Source organism: Passer domesticus, chromosome 3 (genome assembly GCF_036417665.1).
Source record: "Passer domesticus isolate bPasDom1 chromosome 3, bPasDom1.hap1, whole genome shotgun sequence".
In the NCBI taxonomy this organism is placed as follows: Eukaryota; Metazoa; Chordata; class Aves; order Passeriformes; family Passeridae; genus Passer; species Passer domesticus.
In genome coordinates, this window is record NC_087476.1 from 121946829 (window position 1) to 121964503 (window position 17675).

Below are 17675 nucleotides of genomic sequence, written 5' to 3' on the forward strand. Positions count from 1 at the left end.
AGAGTTAAGTAAAAAAAAAAAAAAAAAGAGGTGACTCTGTAAGTCCTGCATGAGGTATTTGATCTTCAATTATGTTAAAGAATAAGATCTGAATGAAGTCACAGTATTGAAAAGTGGGTTGTTTATTTATAATAAAAACATAATTTGCAAAGACATATATGTTGCCAGTACCTGTAGGCAACAGACTTTTTAGTTTTACCCCAAAGATCTATTCTGTACTTTTTAATGAAAAGGAATACTGTTCCTATTATTTTTAAAGATGCCCCATCCATTAATAATTTTCTCTACATCTGCCCAGTTTGGATCCTAGCTCTTGCCTCTTTGTGCTTAACTTCAGTTACTGTCTGCTGAATTTGGGCTGACGATGTTTGAAGGAGAACATAGGGCTGGGATATAAACCTGATTCTCAGAACACAAAGCTGAAACCACTGAACAAAGTAGTAACTCATATCAAGAGCAAAACCTTGGTAATGATGATGTGTTTGACAATGTTTTAAATAAATGTCACTCTACTTTACAGGTCTACTGCAAGGATATTAAGATTACTTCATCATTTTATTTCAAATACTTATTTCCCTAACAGAAGGGAATTTTTTTTATTGAAAACCTGTGATCTTTATTCAGCTTTCAAGAAGTGCTGAATGTTTCACATGAAGTTTCTTGGTGCATATTTTGGTATTCAAGTCAATGGTAAGCTGAATCAGAATTTGAATCTAAATGCAGTGCTGAATATGGGCTCAAGAGTATAAATGTTGGATATTTCATTACTAAAAATATTGATCTTTTTTGCCTTATAGGGATTTCTCATTTCAGCATGTAGAAATTGAAAGTACTCTAAGGAAGGGTTTAATTCATGATGGACAAATATGCAAGTGCTACTGAAACAAGAAGGAATCCTTGTTTTTCTTATTGGAAACTTGTAAGAATTAAGGATGCAGTTCACCCAGACAAAAGTACAGTAGGCATAAAAAGCACAGCAGTATGTTCCTGCAATGATTTCCACTCCAAAGATTGCACCTCCATTCATTACAAATAAGGATGGGCCAGAAGATCTCCAGGTCTGATGTAACCAGACCTTACCAACCAAGCAAGGACAGTGGGCTCAGAGAAGCAGCCACAGAACTGCTTGGCATGCTCTGGGGAGGAGTCAGAGCCCAGCAGACACTGGCCACCCTGGCACATCAAACCTGCCCAAAAGATGGCTAAAACTTACAGCTCCACACTCTGGCCTTGTACTCTATCTATAGAAACAGATCAAACCCTCTGCTTCTGGGGGGAAGGCACATTGGTGCCATGCTGGAAAAAATAAACTTGATGGCTATTTTTCAGACAAAACCCCAGTCTAGGCAATCACTCCATGTTTTATTCTTTTGTTCAGTGCTTCTATTTCCATTGGTGGCTGCAATTTAATTGAAAGTGAAACAGTTCTCACACGCTTTCCCCAAAGAGGGAATACAGACTTCACATTCTGAAGCCTTAACTGAAGGAAGGAGTGCAAAGATGTGCTTGAAGGAGTAACTTGAGGCATCCTGAAAAACCAGGCCAACGTTCAGCTCCAGTCTCCAGCCTCCTACTGCAGCACCTGGGGCTGTACTGCTTGGATTATCACATCAAGGATTGTTGTCAGAGTGTCACTGGGGCTGCATTTATGCACTGTGTCACAACCAGTCAATGCAGTATGACTGCAAAAGAGATTTGAAGTATCCCACCACGTGAACCTTATGCTGTGAAGCTGCAGAAGAGGTCACTTTGCACTTGAAAACCTCTGTATAATCCACCAGGAAAATCTGGACCATAGTCCAGCATGTGGAGGAAAATATGGTGGATGCTGTCTGTGTTACCTATCAGTGTTTTAGAGCAGGTTACAATAAACCCTTGTGAGTACCACCACCACCTGTGGTGACCTAACTGAACTTTATTTGGGTCACCTAATCAATGGGAATTGGGAAGCTGCAGGTGACCGGCAGAGGAGGCTCCATTTAGAGAGCAGTAACCAGGAGGGGAACAGACCTGGAGCCTCCTTCCAGCTGCATTGTGCCAGTGCAGCTCCACAGACACCCATCCACTCAGCTACTCCCAAGTGATACCTGCCCAAACAGTTTCTGACAGGGGATTCTGACCCTTTATCCTCCAGTTACCACTAGTTACGTTTTGCCTAAACAAAAACATCGAGACACATCCCCTGGGCTCCATGACTGTCCACCCCAGCTTCTCCCATCTCCTTTCTTCACTGCTGTGTACCCACTCTACTCCCAATCTCCTCTCCCTCCCTGTAATTCAGTGATTCATCTGTAGCCTCGGGGAAGGGCACCTGATTTCATTGCTTAACTGCTGTTAACAAGTTGCTGCACAAATCACCTGGCATTGCAGGATGAGGCTGCCAACAACTTTCTACTAGAGCTACAGGGAGCAGGTTTGCAATGCCAGCATTCTTATGAAAATCTTATGTCGTTCATGATGGGGTTATTTCAAGTGTATTGCAGCACTAGAAGATGGCAAATCAAGCCCGTTTTATCAAGAGCACCCCAAAAAGATAGGCCCCGTTCAGTTGTTGGTTTCCTTGCTAAATCTGGCAGCTGATGTGATTTCAATGTACATGATCTTCTGTGGCAGATTTTACTGCCCTGCCTGTAACACCTGGGAGCTCTTTCTCCCTCCCATGTCACTCCTGGCTTTACCAGCTCTCATCCCACGTGTTCTCACATCTCTGTAACCTTCACAGAAGGGGTAGAGAGGTCAGGTGGCCAATTAGTATAAAATACAGTGTCTGCCTTCCTCTGCTCCTTGTTCAGGGGTCTGTGAGTGACTGGACAGGGGAAGAGGGTATGGTGAGGGCTCTTCTGTAGCCCATTCTACCTCTCTCACAGTGAACTTGTTTGAACTTAACGTTCCAAATGCTACCTGTCTCAGTTCTAGAAGATACAGAAATTGCAGTGTCATGAAGGAAAGAGGAATCATGTTTGCAAAGTTACTTAGCTGAGGAGGAATACCAACATGGCACACCTGGAGCAGCACTGGAATGGAGAATACCAAAGTACAAACCACCCCTCCAGTTCAGCCCCAAAGTGGAAATGAACAGCTCTGCCAGCTAACATGTAATTTATTGCTAGGAAAATAAGGGATAGACACAGATATCTCCTTTCATGATGAACAGATCTGTACTGGATTGTGGCATCCTATGTTTTATGTGAGCAGGAGACTTGTCCTGATATAAATCACAGGGCACCAAAGTCAGCCAGCTGCAACTGCCCAGAAATAACCACACGCTGAAGGACAGTTGCTTCAAAGACACTCCTTATCAACCCCAGACACATTTACTTTGGGATCCTGCTTAGTTTTAATCACTCTGACAGGTTTGGCTTGTAAAATCATTCTGCCTGCTTATCTGTACATAAGTAAAATCCATGTGGACATCCACCCCCAAGGACCTAAAGCTGCAAATGGCACATAAATAACTTCAGCTGCACGACTGCTCTCCTTGGGTAAACAGCAGGGAGGAAGAAGAGGTACTTAGAATATTGACATAAGAATGAAATTGTCCATGACTAACCTGAGGATGAAAATAAGGGAAGACTATTCAACTGCCAGCTGAAGAAGGCAATGGAGTAACTTTCCAGCAGGAGGGATGGCAGGTGAAAAGTTGGGAAGCTTTACATGAATGCTTGGCCATTTTATGAGGGGAGTTTTGAGCCTTGCCTGTCCCACCACAGGCTGGAATCAGTGACCCATGAGGACTCTCTGGGCCCAGGCTTTGTACGTGACTGAAGTTACTCAGAAGCGTAAATGTTTATAGGATGAGCTGGGCGCTTGCGTCAGCACAGCTGGCAAAGTTCCATGGGTGCTTCATCCATCCCACTGAACGCCATAAACATGGCAGGATAACTTCCTAGCAGAAATGTACACACACACGCACTGCAGGTATATAAAAATTGATATTTTTTGCATAACAGTTTAAAAATGAAAACTAGCTATATGTATTTGAATGCATATTGTAAATGAGCCATATTTCTGCTGCACATTATATATGTATTTATGCACACATGCTGATGAGAAAGCCAAGTAACTTTCACCGTTCTCTGACATCAATTAGATTAATATTCTTGTTAGAGGAAACTGAAGGAATGTGTTGAACACAGATGATTTCTTCAGATGTCCACATGGTACTCAGGAACTTTTCAATGTATTAACTGAGTTTGATGTGGGCACTGTGCCCCACAACTTCCAACAGGGCTTATGCCCCAGGTCAGGAAGGGTATGGACTGTCACAGTATCAATCACCAAGAAGAAAATAGGATTTACCCCTAGGGCAGCTTAAGGTCCCTACGTGACTTCACTCCTACATGGCTTGGGTCCCTTGATAGTTTTACCTGTAGCATTTATTGAATTAACAATATTAAAAAGACAACATTAAAAGAAGACCTGAATGGACAAAAGCGTGCAACCAAAAATCAGAATATTCCCAGTGTAAGCCTGAACGGCAATCTGTACAATAGTATTTATTATGGATATAAAGAACTTCACCCCCAGTTCTGACAATCACCAGGGCACTTGGACCTGCCAGCACTTTAGAGCCTGAGAAAAGGCTTCCTCTCCCTACAGACTATTTCACACACAACATTTTTTTAGTCACATGAGAAAGCACCCTTTGGTGAGAAAATCATGGAAAAGGTACTTTGGATCTTGCTGAAACCTTGCTGAGTACAGAGTTGGTTTGTATCAGGACATTAGAACTTAGAAACCATGCAAAATGCAACATTTAGATATAATGCAATGTATTTATAGCTAATTTTGCAGTAACACAAAGGCTGTGCTTATAACAAAAGGAATTGAGTAATAGAGTAAATTTTTTATGCTAATAATTGACTTCTAATAGAAATTCATTGGTATTTCAATAATAAAGAGTAAGACACCCTGGTTCATCATCAGTCATAACAGCTCAAAATGGATATAAAACACTTTCACAAAACAACTTTCCATTCTCCCTGTCTTTGTGTCAAGATAACACTGACTCACTGTCAAGGACAATCAGACTCAAAATCTTTTGGGCTTGGTGATTAAGGATAGAAGGGGATTTCCCCAACTTTGTTATTTCTAAATACAAAGATCAATTCACTTGTTTATTTGCATTTGCATCTGATCTTTTGATCACTGGCAATGCTAATGACACAACTGTGAGAGCCTGCAAGTGAGAGATGCATTTTCCAGACTTCATTCTTACTAGGTTAGAGATTACCTTAAAAAAAATACTAAGATGTTACTGTAAAAGAACTAACTTGGAGAGAGGCCTCTTGGCCTGGGTGTTTCCTGCAGAATAATTCTGACTCCTGCTGTGGGAGAAACTCCTACTTGTCCTGCCCCAAGGGCGAAAGATACTGCCAGGGAATTACAGCAATTAACCTCCAGGTCCCTGTCAAGCTCCAACCATCCCGATGAGTTATTAGTCCCTTAGGACTCAAAAGACCTCAGGGAGACTGGAAAGCTCTGCTCCTTCTGCAGATGACCCAACCCATAACTGCAAGGAGCAGGCAGAGACAGCAGCTTTGCCAAAGCCTGGAAACCGTGGGGCACCAGTGAGGCCACGGGGTGGGCGGCTCAGGAGGCTCCCCTGCCCTGCCCGGAGGAGGGCGGTCCCTGCCCAAGCGCTGGCAGAGCCGTGTGTGATCCCAAGCCGCTTGTGCCCAGCTGCCGAGGCTGCGGGAGCGCTCCGGCCCTTTGGGCACGGCACGCCGGCCGAGCTGAGCGCAGCGGGCTGTGCCAGGCAGCCCCGGCAGGAGGCTGGCCTGAGCCAGCTGCTCCTGCACACACGCGTGGAGAGCAGCTCGGGCTGTCCCCAGGGCAGGCAGGGCAGGGCAGGGCTGGACTCCATGGGCAGTCCACATGGAGGTCCAGCTGACCTGGGCTTTGTGCATCCCTGTGCTCCGTGTTGGTAGCACAGGGGTCTGGCCGAGCACATGGAATTGCTGGGAGCCTCTGGGAAAGCAGACTGGACCTCAGCTACTGCCGCATAGGCACAGAAGTGGAACCAGTTTCATGCTCATCTGAGCTGGAATCTGCCCAGTGGAGAGCAGGCTGAGCTCTCAGCTCAGAAGAAGGCAATTAATGAAAAAAAATTAGAAGAAGGAAATACCTTAGCTGTTCTCATTGTGTGGGAGCAAGCAAGCCCAACCACTGTGTCACATTCATGGCAGTGCAGTTGGGTCTGAGCAGAAAAACACTGTTCCCATTCTCAGAAATGAAACCTGCTGTCCTCTACTCTGCGCCCAGGCAGTGACTGATGCCTTGACAGCCATCCCAGGGCACTTCTGTACCATGCTTTTCATGGCGCTCTGATGACAACAATGCATTACATTTTCTACAGGTAAAGGCTGTTTTACATTTTCTCTGCTCTTCATAAAGTATCCATTCCAGTGCGTCATACTACAACCCATTGATGAAGCAAAAAATATGGTAATTTGAAGTTGACCGTTTACCTGAGCAGATCTCTACCATGCCCATGTTATACATGGTGGCAGCAAAGTCAGAATTAATATTTGGAAAATAAAGGCAACATCACAGTGACCACCAGCAAATTAAATCCCTCTGCACACATTTACACAGACACACACACAAGAAAGGTAGCGCCTCAGGGAGCATCTGTGTCCCTGCTGCCATTCAGCCTCAGTGTGAGCAGGATTTTTTTCCATTCTCCCAAGAATTTGTAAACTTTCCCAACCAATTCTAAATGAAGAAGAAGTAGCATATATAACAACTGAAGGAAAGTCTGAGCAAAACTGTCTGTAACCACTTAAGATTCAAATACGCCAGAAGTTCCTAAGTCATCTGATCCTAATTTCTGAAGAATTTAAATAGGACTTGTGCTATGCTATATGCCAGAAACTATAAATACAATGCTTTCTCTTATCAATCTCTTCTCCTGCTTTGGGCAGCTTGATAGCATTAGCTCAATATCTGCAGCACTCCCCCTTCCTTCCCCAAACAGGGAGCAAGGAACCTGTGAGAGTTCCCTGCTGATTTATGTCCAAAGCCGGAGGTGAAACTGCTGGATTAGAAAATCGCACTGCACGGGAACTAGAAGCCAGCCCACACAGGCTTTACAGGAAGAAATTATAGGAAAAGGCAAACACAAGAGCAAACTTCGAGCAGGGATAAATTAGCAAATGGCAAAGTTCAGTGGGAGGGAAGGTTGCGTGCTAGGCTGTGTTTACAGCGCTCGCTGCGGTGCGTGCACAGCTCCAGGGGTGTGCTCCTGCCCAGAGCAGCTGGGATCCCCGCTCGCCCTGCCAGCACCAGGCTGAAGACAGGAATTTCAGATAATCTAGCAAGGACGGAGCATCTAGAGCTATAAAAACACTCAAAACAGTCTGCTGGGCAAAATAGGTGAGCACGGGAGCTGAAGATTTGTCTTTAGCCAAAGTCCCATAGTTCAGAAATGTGCTACTGGTTTTCTTTTTAAGCTGAAATCTAAAAGTCCATTGATTTATTAAATTGAAAAATTCCTGCTCCTACCAGTCTGGACTCCAGAGTGCTTTGTCTCCTGTGGTAGGTATCACATGAACCAGCTGGGCTCAAAGGAGCCAGTGAACCACACAAACAGGAAAGAATAAGTTGATCAGACTTTCAAGCTGCCTTAAGACACAGCACATCCCTAAATACCTATTGCTAAATACAGTTTAATGTTAACAGGATTAAAAGTTAATTGTTTTTCAGTCATACCAACAACAAAACATGTTTTCATTTTAGGAATGTCAATATTTCATCCCTGTTACAAGAAGAGAATTTCAGCTAAAAAAAGGTCACAGAATTCCGGTTCCACTCAAATTTTGTCTGTGACAAGGATATTAAATAGCAGACTTAATTTCATTTTTATCTTCTCAAATAGAATTTTCAAAATTCAATGTAAGCAAGTGGTTGTATTATCCAACAATTAGATGGATAAAATAAGATGCAATGAAGCATTTTATAATGACATTGTAAGAGAATCAGAAGCAAATATTTGCAGCTATAGGAATTCATAGCTATGCTATCTTTGGTCTAGAACAGATTTGTGAGCTTTGGTTGTTGAACAAAAACACAATATTTTTTTCAATTAGAGAAAATGTTAAAATAAATTAACATTCATAGTCTCAAATGTTCCTTAGTTTCTTTGTGATTACTTTACACTTCTAAAAACCTCTTACAGTTTAAGTCATTTTTCATATAAAAGTAATTTCAAAATATCACATTACATATAATCTTTTGATTATATTGAAGCAAAGCATTGTGTTTTTTACGTGCAGGAAAGACTGACATCTGAAAAAATTCACTTTGTCAGACTTACAAATTTTAAAAAAAAACCACAACTGTCACAAATATTTTGGCACTCTTTCAGTAACTGCTGTGGCAGGAGGAACTAACATGAGAATCTAGTTCACGAGACTTCCAGTCCAAGCTCTACTGATCAGGTACTTTTTAATCCATCTCAGTTAAATATCTAAATCAAATAGGCCAAGATTTACCAGATCCATTAATCTACTCCCTCTCAAAACATATCCTTTTATAGTTTATTTATTCAAGACTACTGGCACTTTCTCTAGACTCCAATGTACTTAAGATGTTGGTATTCCTGAGAACACCTCGGAGATGCTGGTTTTTTTAATGAGTCTTGTCTCTTAATTTACTGAAAATTCTCATCAATTCATTATCTTTTCTTGTTTAAAGGCAAAACTTAAAAATCAACCTTTCTGTTCCACTTTATTTGACATTTTTTATCACCAAACACTCCCACCGAAATCCTATTTGCCATATTGTGTAATTAAGAAATTATGTGGAAAACTCAGATGAGCAAAATCTGCCACATGGGTAAAAAAAAAAAAAAAAAAAAAAAAAAAAAGACTGGTTCATAGAGATGTAACTTCAACCCAGAAGTGTTTGTGTCACCACCAAGCAGAAAAGCAGAGTGGTGAGAAGGGCTAAGCACTCTGGAATATTTCCTAAATCCAATATGGTAGCAAGCAGCCCTGTTGCTGTCAATTCTGCATCCCCATCTGGTGTCCTGTAATGGTTTTAATGAAAGCTCTTACACATGGTGCTCAAAAAAAGCCATGTGTGTGCTGGGGTGAATTAAAAGATGTAAATGCAGTGTAATATGCCAAAGGATATAACAGTGTCAGTATAAGAGCCGGCTGTGTCAGCCAGCAACAGGTTCCAGCTGGGGCAGCCTCGCGGAACAAAGACAGCCCTGGGCCTCATTCTGCTCTGTGCTCCTGAAGTCCCAAACGGGGTGAAAGAGGAGGAAAGCTGAGGAGCTGGAGCAGATGTGGGATACCCAGCTGAGAGCACAGGGACTCTCCCACAGCAACCTCGCTGTCAGGTTGAGTGTGGCCAGTTCTGACTGGAGCCATCCACCTCGGCTGGCTCTTACAGGGATGGAGTGCACAGGCACAGAGAGCCCTGGAGCAGGACTGAGCCCTGGAACAGCCTTTCCCTCTGCTGCTGCTGAACACAACCTGAATTAGCTGTTTTACACAGCCAGGGATGGAGCACAGCAGCTCAGCTCTGGACTCTGCAGCTGAGGAAGGACTGCATTTCCAGAAGTGCTCCAGTAAACATTAATGGTTTGAGAAGCCCATGGAAACCCAACAGTACTCCTCTTCCTAATATCCTTCCAACCTCTTCCCACTAAATTAGATACATGGGTGAAAAGGGATTAACTCTAGAGATTACTCATTGCACAAGGAATATTTGTCCTGCAACAGCACTGGCTGTCAGGAACTGGGGCTTTGCAGCATCTCTGAGGTGTTCTCACCAACATTCCTAATGACCATGTCTATTCCCCACAATCATTCCCCTCTTAATCAGACCACCTAGACACATGCTGACAAATACATTCTTCAAGATGTCTGTTCCACAGGAAAACCCAGGAAAATCTATCCCAAGTGGGATATCCTATCCTGTAGACTTCTGTTCCACAGGGAAAACCTAGAAAAACCTATCCCAATTTTCAGAGCCCTGTAAAGATGAGATTGATTCTGCACATCATATGAGCTTACAGTAATCACAAATCCATGAGAAATAGCCTAGGTAACACTCCACCTTTTGGATTGGTTGGTTTGTTTTTGGGAAAACAAACAAACAAACAAACAAACAAACAATTTCATTTTTGTTTTCTTAGAGTATTTACCACAGAAAATTCCTGATCTGTGACTAGAGCTTGCGGGTGTTAACACAAATTACATAACATTCCCCAAATCTGAATTAATTCATAGACTTACCAGAGGCTCTCTTGCAATGATTTTCTCTTGAAACTTGATTGAGATGATGGATGAAAACTCTTATCTTTTGATTACAGCCTTGATGGTCTGATAAAGACTATAAAACTGCAACCATTAAGTTTCTCGTCCCTGAATTCCCCCTGAGCAGTCTCCTGAGATCACCTGGAACAGATAAACAGAGATGTGAAGAGCATGCAATGGAACTGATCCAGAACTGATACTGATAATATTACTTGGCTTTACATTTATGCTAATATCAATTAAGCAAGCTTTATTAATACTTGCTGTCATTTCTGGGAGCTGCCTTACAAAGCAAGCTATACTAGAAGCTTTCACTTTGCACTTATGAAGAAAATCAAGGACTTTCCACACTCATGCTCTGTATGGTGTGGCAGAAGAGGCAGCCTTCAGAGAGAGGGTAAGCAGGCAAACGAGACAAGAGCAGCAGTGGCAGAAATGCTGCACCGTCACATTCACAGGAAGGGCCATATTCCATAGACTCTCCTCGTCATACTCAAAAACACTGATCAGCAATTTCAGCTGTGTATTTTCAACCAGCTCTCCCAAACCTCCATGGAATAGCTATAGGAGGGATTTCCCCCTTGTTTGTAACCAAGCTGCACACCAGCAAAGTTCAGGAGCCATTGTTAACTTTTCTCTTTCCTTTTGCTTGTCTGCAGAAAGTTGCTAAATCCCAAAATTCATCATCATCCCTTCAAGTGTTTCTCTGCTCAGCCTGCAGCACCAGCATCCTTACAACATTATTCTTGGAATACAATGTCCTTCTGCTGCTATGATCCAACCCTGCTATCAAATAGTTTTCCCTTTTCTTCAGACATTCCAATTTCACTTCCCCTAAGTTTTCCAAAGAACTGCTTTAATGTGATTGGGTTATAAGGATGATACAGCACCAGGATAGAGCAGTAGGGATAATTCATAAGAATCACAGGACAGTTTGGATTGGAGAGGACCTTAAAGACCATTCAGTTCCAACCCCCCTGCCATGGTCAGGGACACCTTCCTCTAAACCAGGTTGTTCCAAGCCCTGTCCAGTCTGCCCTTGAAAGCCAAGTCGAGAACTCACTATTAGTTGGTCCTACTGGAAGTTTTCTTTTGAAGAGTGGTTATCATTTACTAGCTATGGAAATTGGGTACTGATCTAAATCATGATTACATTCACAGCAACAGAAAAATAAAACAACAAAAAGTACATAGCATTTCTACAGCTCCCATCACCTTAGTGTAAGCACCTTTGAATTTTTGGCCTAGTGTGGTGCAGACATCCTCATCTAATGTAAAACACTAAGACTTGAAGAAGATGAGTGACTTTCCCAGGAGATGCCATAAATTCTGGAGCATTACAAGGATTTCAAAATGTATATTACATCCCTACTTGCTGAATGTGGAGAAATGGAAACGAGTCTAAGTCTCTAAATTCCAGTTTTGCTGAATATTCACACTCCTCTGCTTTACCCAAAAGCACAAGCACACACAAACCTGGTACAGTTCAGGTGTAGGTACTCCAAGCTTTTACTACTCTGCTTCCTAACAGAAATTTAACCTCACCTTAAATGTTTTCACACATCACTTCTCCAGCATGACTGTAATTTATCACCTATATCACAATATGAGCAGCAAGCACCAAGACCAGCTATACTGCCAAAGTTCTGGTTTCACCTGAAATCAGCCTTCCTGAGCTCACGCTCACTGCGTCCTCGTGACTCTGCAAGAACTTCAAAGAGCACCTCGAAGACCACACAGCTCTTCCTGCAAACAAGCCAGCAGGACAAGAACAACCCCTACCAATAATGTCGTAGAGGCGAGACCACACAGAAGACTCCTGCAGTGCCCTTTGGGCTTAAAGATGTAGGGGGTCTGAACTCCCCCCGCTGAGGCCGACCCGCGGCAGCTCCAAGAATCCCCCGTGCGCGGCATGCGGTGAGCTCCGTGCCCACATGGATGGGTGGAGAGCTGCAGATGAGCTCTGTCGATCTGATACCTCTGCTGGGTCTGCCCCAGCTTGCAGCATGCCCTCCTCAAAGCTGAACGGAGCCCAGAGAGAGTTCACACCCCAGTACCTGACAGGTTGCCAGCTACAGCAGTCTCGTAGCCACTGGGAAAGCTTTGGGACCAGGTGCTGCTTCACAGCAACCTTGGGGGGTTCTGCCCTCGACAATCCCCATGGCAAGAAACATCATCACCCCTTGGATGAGTGAAAATTATAGGACGCACAAACCATCATAACATCCATCTTTGGAAGATGCTGAAGATGCCCACCATTGAGAGATGGAGGGAAAATGTCTGGTTTAAAAGCCCTACAGTTTTCAGGTCACCGAGCAGCGTAGTGACTCAATATTTAGGGAGCTGTGAAGAGCTGAGCTATGAAGCTTCATTAGCAAGAATTTGTGGAATCATGGAAAAAACTGATGGGAAGGGAGAGTATCCAGACAGGTGCCTTGTGACAGTGATACATGGATGACATATTTCTGAACATTGTCCTCAGCAGGTCCTGCCTCTGACCCACAGCAGGTGACAACTTGCTGTGGCAGCAGAGGCACCAAGCTTGGTGCCTGAGGGCAGCAGACTGTGAAGTGCTGAGGAGATTGGGCTGAATAAAGGAATAGGGAATTCACCGTGCTTCTCTTTGCAAACTGCCACCTGGTGACTTGCAGTTCTCTCAAAGTGAGCAGTTGCTAATTACATATCTGTGATTGGTAGTAGCTAAAAGCAGTTATTTTCTGAAAGTTCACCACAGCCACCATGTCTGGACTGTGGTCAGTGAAATTCAGCCAGGGGCTGGGATGGTGAGTTTTGGTCCATCACACAAGCTATAGGCATAACTTTTCCCAGTACGGTCTGATTTTTGTCAAGGAAGCTTGTGGTTTGAGCTAATCTTATTTCCTGGGTTCATAGAAAATTTTTCTTTGTTTGACACTGGAATTTTACCCAGAGTGAAAGGAGAAAGGTGGGAGGGCAGAGAGAGGGTTAACATTCCTGAGAGGAAAGACTGGACGTGGTGGGACAGCTCTGTTGAGGAGGTCAGGAAGAAGTACTGGTTGTTTCACTTCAGGAATCAGAGGAGCATCCTCAGACACAAAGATGCCTTGAAGAAAATGCAGTCCTGGATTAGTTGTATGCTTTTTCCCCTGTACCTCCCATGACACAACACAATCTTTTCTTGCTGCCTACTTGTTTCCCCTTCACTTTTCCCAGAGCACAGAAGACACCAATGTTTTTACTATTTTTGCTCATTTGGTATACACTTGTTACACAAAACACTGAATTGGAGATGTTGAAATTGCGGTTTTCCCCCCAATTATTTCCAAGGCTGGCTAGGACTTTGTATAACCCTTGAATGAAACATAAAGGTTACAGACCTAACTGCAGCCTTCTAGTACCTGAAGGGAGTTTACAAGAAAGATAGAGAGAAACTTTTTACAAGGGCTTGGAGTGACAGGACAAGGAGGAATGGCTTCACACTGAAAGAGGGCAGGTTTACATAGGATATTATGAATAAATTCTTTACTGTGAGGGTGGTGAGGCCCTGGCACAGGCTGCCCAGAGAACCTGTGGCTGCCCCATTCCTGTAAAACCCAGGAAGTGTTCAAGGCCAGGTTGGACTAGACTTGGAGCCACCTGGGCTAATAGAAGGTGTCCCTGTCCATGGAAAGGGGATTGGAACTGGATGATCTTTAAGGTCCTTCCAATTCAAACCATTCTGTGATTCCATGATTCACCTGCTCAAATACTTCCTGGTAAGGAACCCAAAATAAATCACAACTCTTGCTAAAGCAAATTTCTCTGAAAACGTGTTTTTTCAAGTTGCAGTATTTACAGAGAATGCTGGCATTCATCTCTAGATCAGAGCCAGCTGTCCTCACAAGGACACAGAGTCATGCTCATTTATTCCAGCTACAAGGTACAAACCTTCAGTTTTCCATGAGGATGGTAGTGCTTTGAAAAGAAAATAGGAACCCCCCTGAATCTTCTGTGGTGCACAAGCATGAGCTGCAGTTTGCAAGTGAGTCCTTTGCCACTGAATTTCCTCCTTTGCACAGAAGCCAAACAGGACAGCCCCTGAGCCAGATCCCTGCCAAGACTCTGATTAAAAACTCACTCTCTGCACCTGTCTATTTATTTTACCACTCTGCACCTGCAGACTGGTTTCAAGAGCCTTATTATTGCTCACTTGTCTCTGGCCTCATTCTGACACAGACAAAATGCCACATTTCCCCTCTAATGACCATCCCAACAGCCCCAGCTCTGAGCAGCCTCTAATAATTTCTCCATTTTTTTCCTGCTCACTGAATATGTAATAATGAACAGTCATACAGCTTGCTGAAAGTAGAGTGAATGCAATTTCTAGAAATGGAAATCTGCTTTTAAAAAATTAAATCAAAGTAGGTAAAAGATATAAAAGGAGAAAAAAAAAAAAGATAAGAAATAAGAGACAAGAGTATAATTGAAGACAGTGAGTGACCTTTTCAGGTTCTCAGAGCTTCTATCTAGAAATTTATTAATTCTGCACCTGGAGAGGCCTGCACAGCCCTTGTATTGTGTCTCAGTCCCTAATTTCTGTTCTGTATAAACAAGTAGAGGGACCCAGCACTGACTCATCTCATGGCTGCTGGTGCTGCCACTGGCCAGACTGCAGCCTTGGCTCAAGCCAGTCTGGGAACAAACTGCTGGAACTCCAGGCTTCTCTTTGAACCACTTTTTTTCCAGCCCTCCTTGTAGGTTCTCCCTGACTGCCTTATCTATTTCCCCACAAGATGTATCTGGATCTTGATTGCTTTTGCTAACTAGAAAAAGAGTAAAATCCCTCTTCTCCTTAGACCTATGGTGTCCTGGGCAGAGGACAGCCCATGCAAGGAGAACTCTTCCAGGCTGTTCTACTGCCAAGGCAATACATGGGAATAGCTCTTGTAGGAGGCACCATAAATCTGTTTTATGGTACAGGTGACAAGCAAGCAGTGACCACAGCAAAGCCACCCTGCCTAGACCTGGTGAGCCTGAAGTGCTTCTTCACACGGAAAATGGATGCTTTGTTTCCTACAGTATCAGTTATGCTTGTAAAAAACAACTTCTTACAATACCTCCTCTATCCATGTATGTGTTAGGATGTGAAGTTCCAACCTTTCAGATACCATTTCACAGTGTTGCTGCAGCATGGGAATGTGGAGTTGACCAACAAACAGGTATTTTAAAGAGATTCCAGTATGAAATTTTAATGGGGAAATCAAATAGTGAGTGTTTGGTTTTGTCAAGACAGGTTTACCTTAATCTAGAGGACATTCAGAGAGGATATTGTACCATGTGCACTTCCAAAGGCACAGCAAGGGCAGAATATTACCAAATTCTCACTGGCTGTCCAGCCTAAGGGTAACAAACCACCTCCAGGAGAGAGCCAGCTGTGCCATACAAATAGAGGATTTATTTAGACCTGTTGGTCCAGGCAGATGTGAAGGCAAAAGCTCCAGCCTCATTAGTGCAAGCTCCTATGTTATAAACCAGGACCAAAATGGGAGAGGAAAACTCAGATCTTGGATCTGTCCCATCAAAGAGAGAACAAAGTTTACCCAGTGAGTCACAAGTCACAAACCAAGTGTGTATTAATCTTCCCCCTGACACATTTCTTCCATCCATCAGATCTAGCATTGTGCTGCTCTAACAGTGAGGATACATCATGTCATTCATGACACATGATGATTCCCAGATGTTCAGAGAGCTCTGCTACCCAGTGGAACAAATGGGTGTTTACAGTAAAATAAGCACCAAATTTAGCAAAACTGAAGATGAAGTTACAAGTTAATTAGTGCAAGAGGGCCTAAGCCCCATGATATATGGCACTCATATTTCTTCAGTAGATCCAGAGGAACAAATTGAGAAAAGAGTCCAACAATTGAATAGCAGAAAATCAAAACCAAAAAACCCACCCAGAAAGTCACCCTGAGAGAAGCCAGAATAAATAACACCACTGCCGAGCTCTGATGTAGCTCTTCTGGTGGAGTTCCTGGTGATGAATAAAAGGAGCTCTGAGTCAGGTGCTTGTAAATACAGTCATATGTAACACCAAATCAATAAGAAAGAGTTGTGAGAAGAAAAATGGTCTAAAAACATCTCAGAGAGTCTGTGAACCTCTCTTGAACTGACTATAAGAACTCCTGATTCAGGCAAGAGAATCACAAGTGTCTTTGAAGGTTATTTGCCCTTAAATGTCTCTAGTGGCATATTGAGGAGCAGCTGGAGAAGGTGTACACCTACCTGAGGCTGTGGGAGGAGAGATAAACTCGAGCCTGGCTGACTTAAACAGGGGCAAAACACAGCTTTCCACTGGACTGCCTCGGTGCTGATGTTTCCAGTCTAACATAAGGAGTGAAGAATGGCAAAATCTCAAACCAGAGACTGCTAAATTCCAGTGGGATCAAAAATAACTCCCTGTTAAAGGCTGTCCTCCTAAAAAGTTTAATGTTCCCAAAAGTCATTACAGCTCTCCAGGTCTCCTGCTAAATCTTCCTTCCTGTCCCAGATATTTCAGTCAGTACTGAACAGAGCCATGCAAAAAGAATCCAACCCACCCATTCTCTGGCAAAGCCAGGAGACAGGAGCAGCCCATGGAGCCCATGGCACTGCCAGCAGAGGGGATCCTGCTGACCCCAGAACAGCTCTCTGGAGACAGAGTTCATACAGTGACAGAGGGCCAAGTGCCAGCACTGTGCCTGGACACCTTCCTGATTCTCTGCTAGAGAACAAATTCATTTTCCATATAGCACTAAATAGGCCAACTTTTAATCTGGCTTGCAGTCCTGAAAACAACCTGCAAAAAACAGGTGGGAGCCTCCTTTCATGCAAGCCAAAAGACAGATAAAAATAGACTTGAATTGCCATTGAAAATATGGTAAAACAATCCTGTTCCATCTGCTAAAGCAAACCCTGGGAGTAAGTGAATTAGCAGGTCCCCATGAGCTGACACTGTGAGCAAGGCATCGCTGCTCATTAATTAAGATGAACATGAGAGCAATCAATTGCCTGTACCTCTTGAAGGCATCAGTCAGAGCCCAAAGCTGAGTGTGCACCTTGCCTGTCCCTGCTGGAACTCTGACTGTTCCTCCCTCAATGCCTGGAGCAGCATTTGCCATTCCCCCACAAGCAAACGCCCTTCCTCTCCTGCCATCTCCGTGTCCCCAGCCAGCCCGGTGCTAAATCCCAGTGACATCTCCTCACTTTGAAGTTGGCCACAAGCGATGAGTTGGAGATGTAAAAGCCAGGACATTTGCAGAAAGTGTTCTTGCACAGCCAAGATGTCCTTCCAGAGAGATTAGAGCCGAAGGCCATAATTAACACATCCCTGCTGCTGTTATGACAGCGGAGCCCTGATCACCCACACTGACACTCAGCTTGCCAGAGTTATCCCAAAGGAAGGAT

The 17675-nt window shown here is 43.6% G+C and overlaps 1 long non-coding RNA gene across 14 annotated transcripts in view; it reads right to left on the reverse strand.

Moving 5' to 3' along the window:
- Positions 1-17675, reverse strand: part of LOC135297772 (uncharacterized) — a 210987-nt gene that overhangs the window by 162024 nt on the left and 31288 nt on the right. For all 14 annotated transcript variants that reach the window (XR_010359708.1, XR_010359712.1, XR_010359717.1 and 11 more), the window contains one exon: positions 10251-10412. This is a non-coding gene — a long non-coding RNA (uncharacterized LOC135297772). The remainder of the gene's footprint in view (positions 1-10250; positions 10413-17675) is intronic.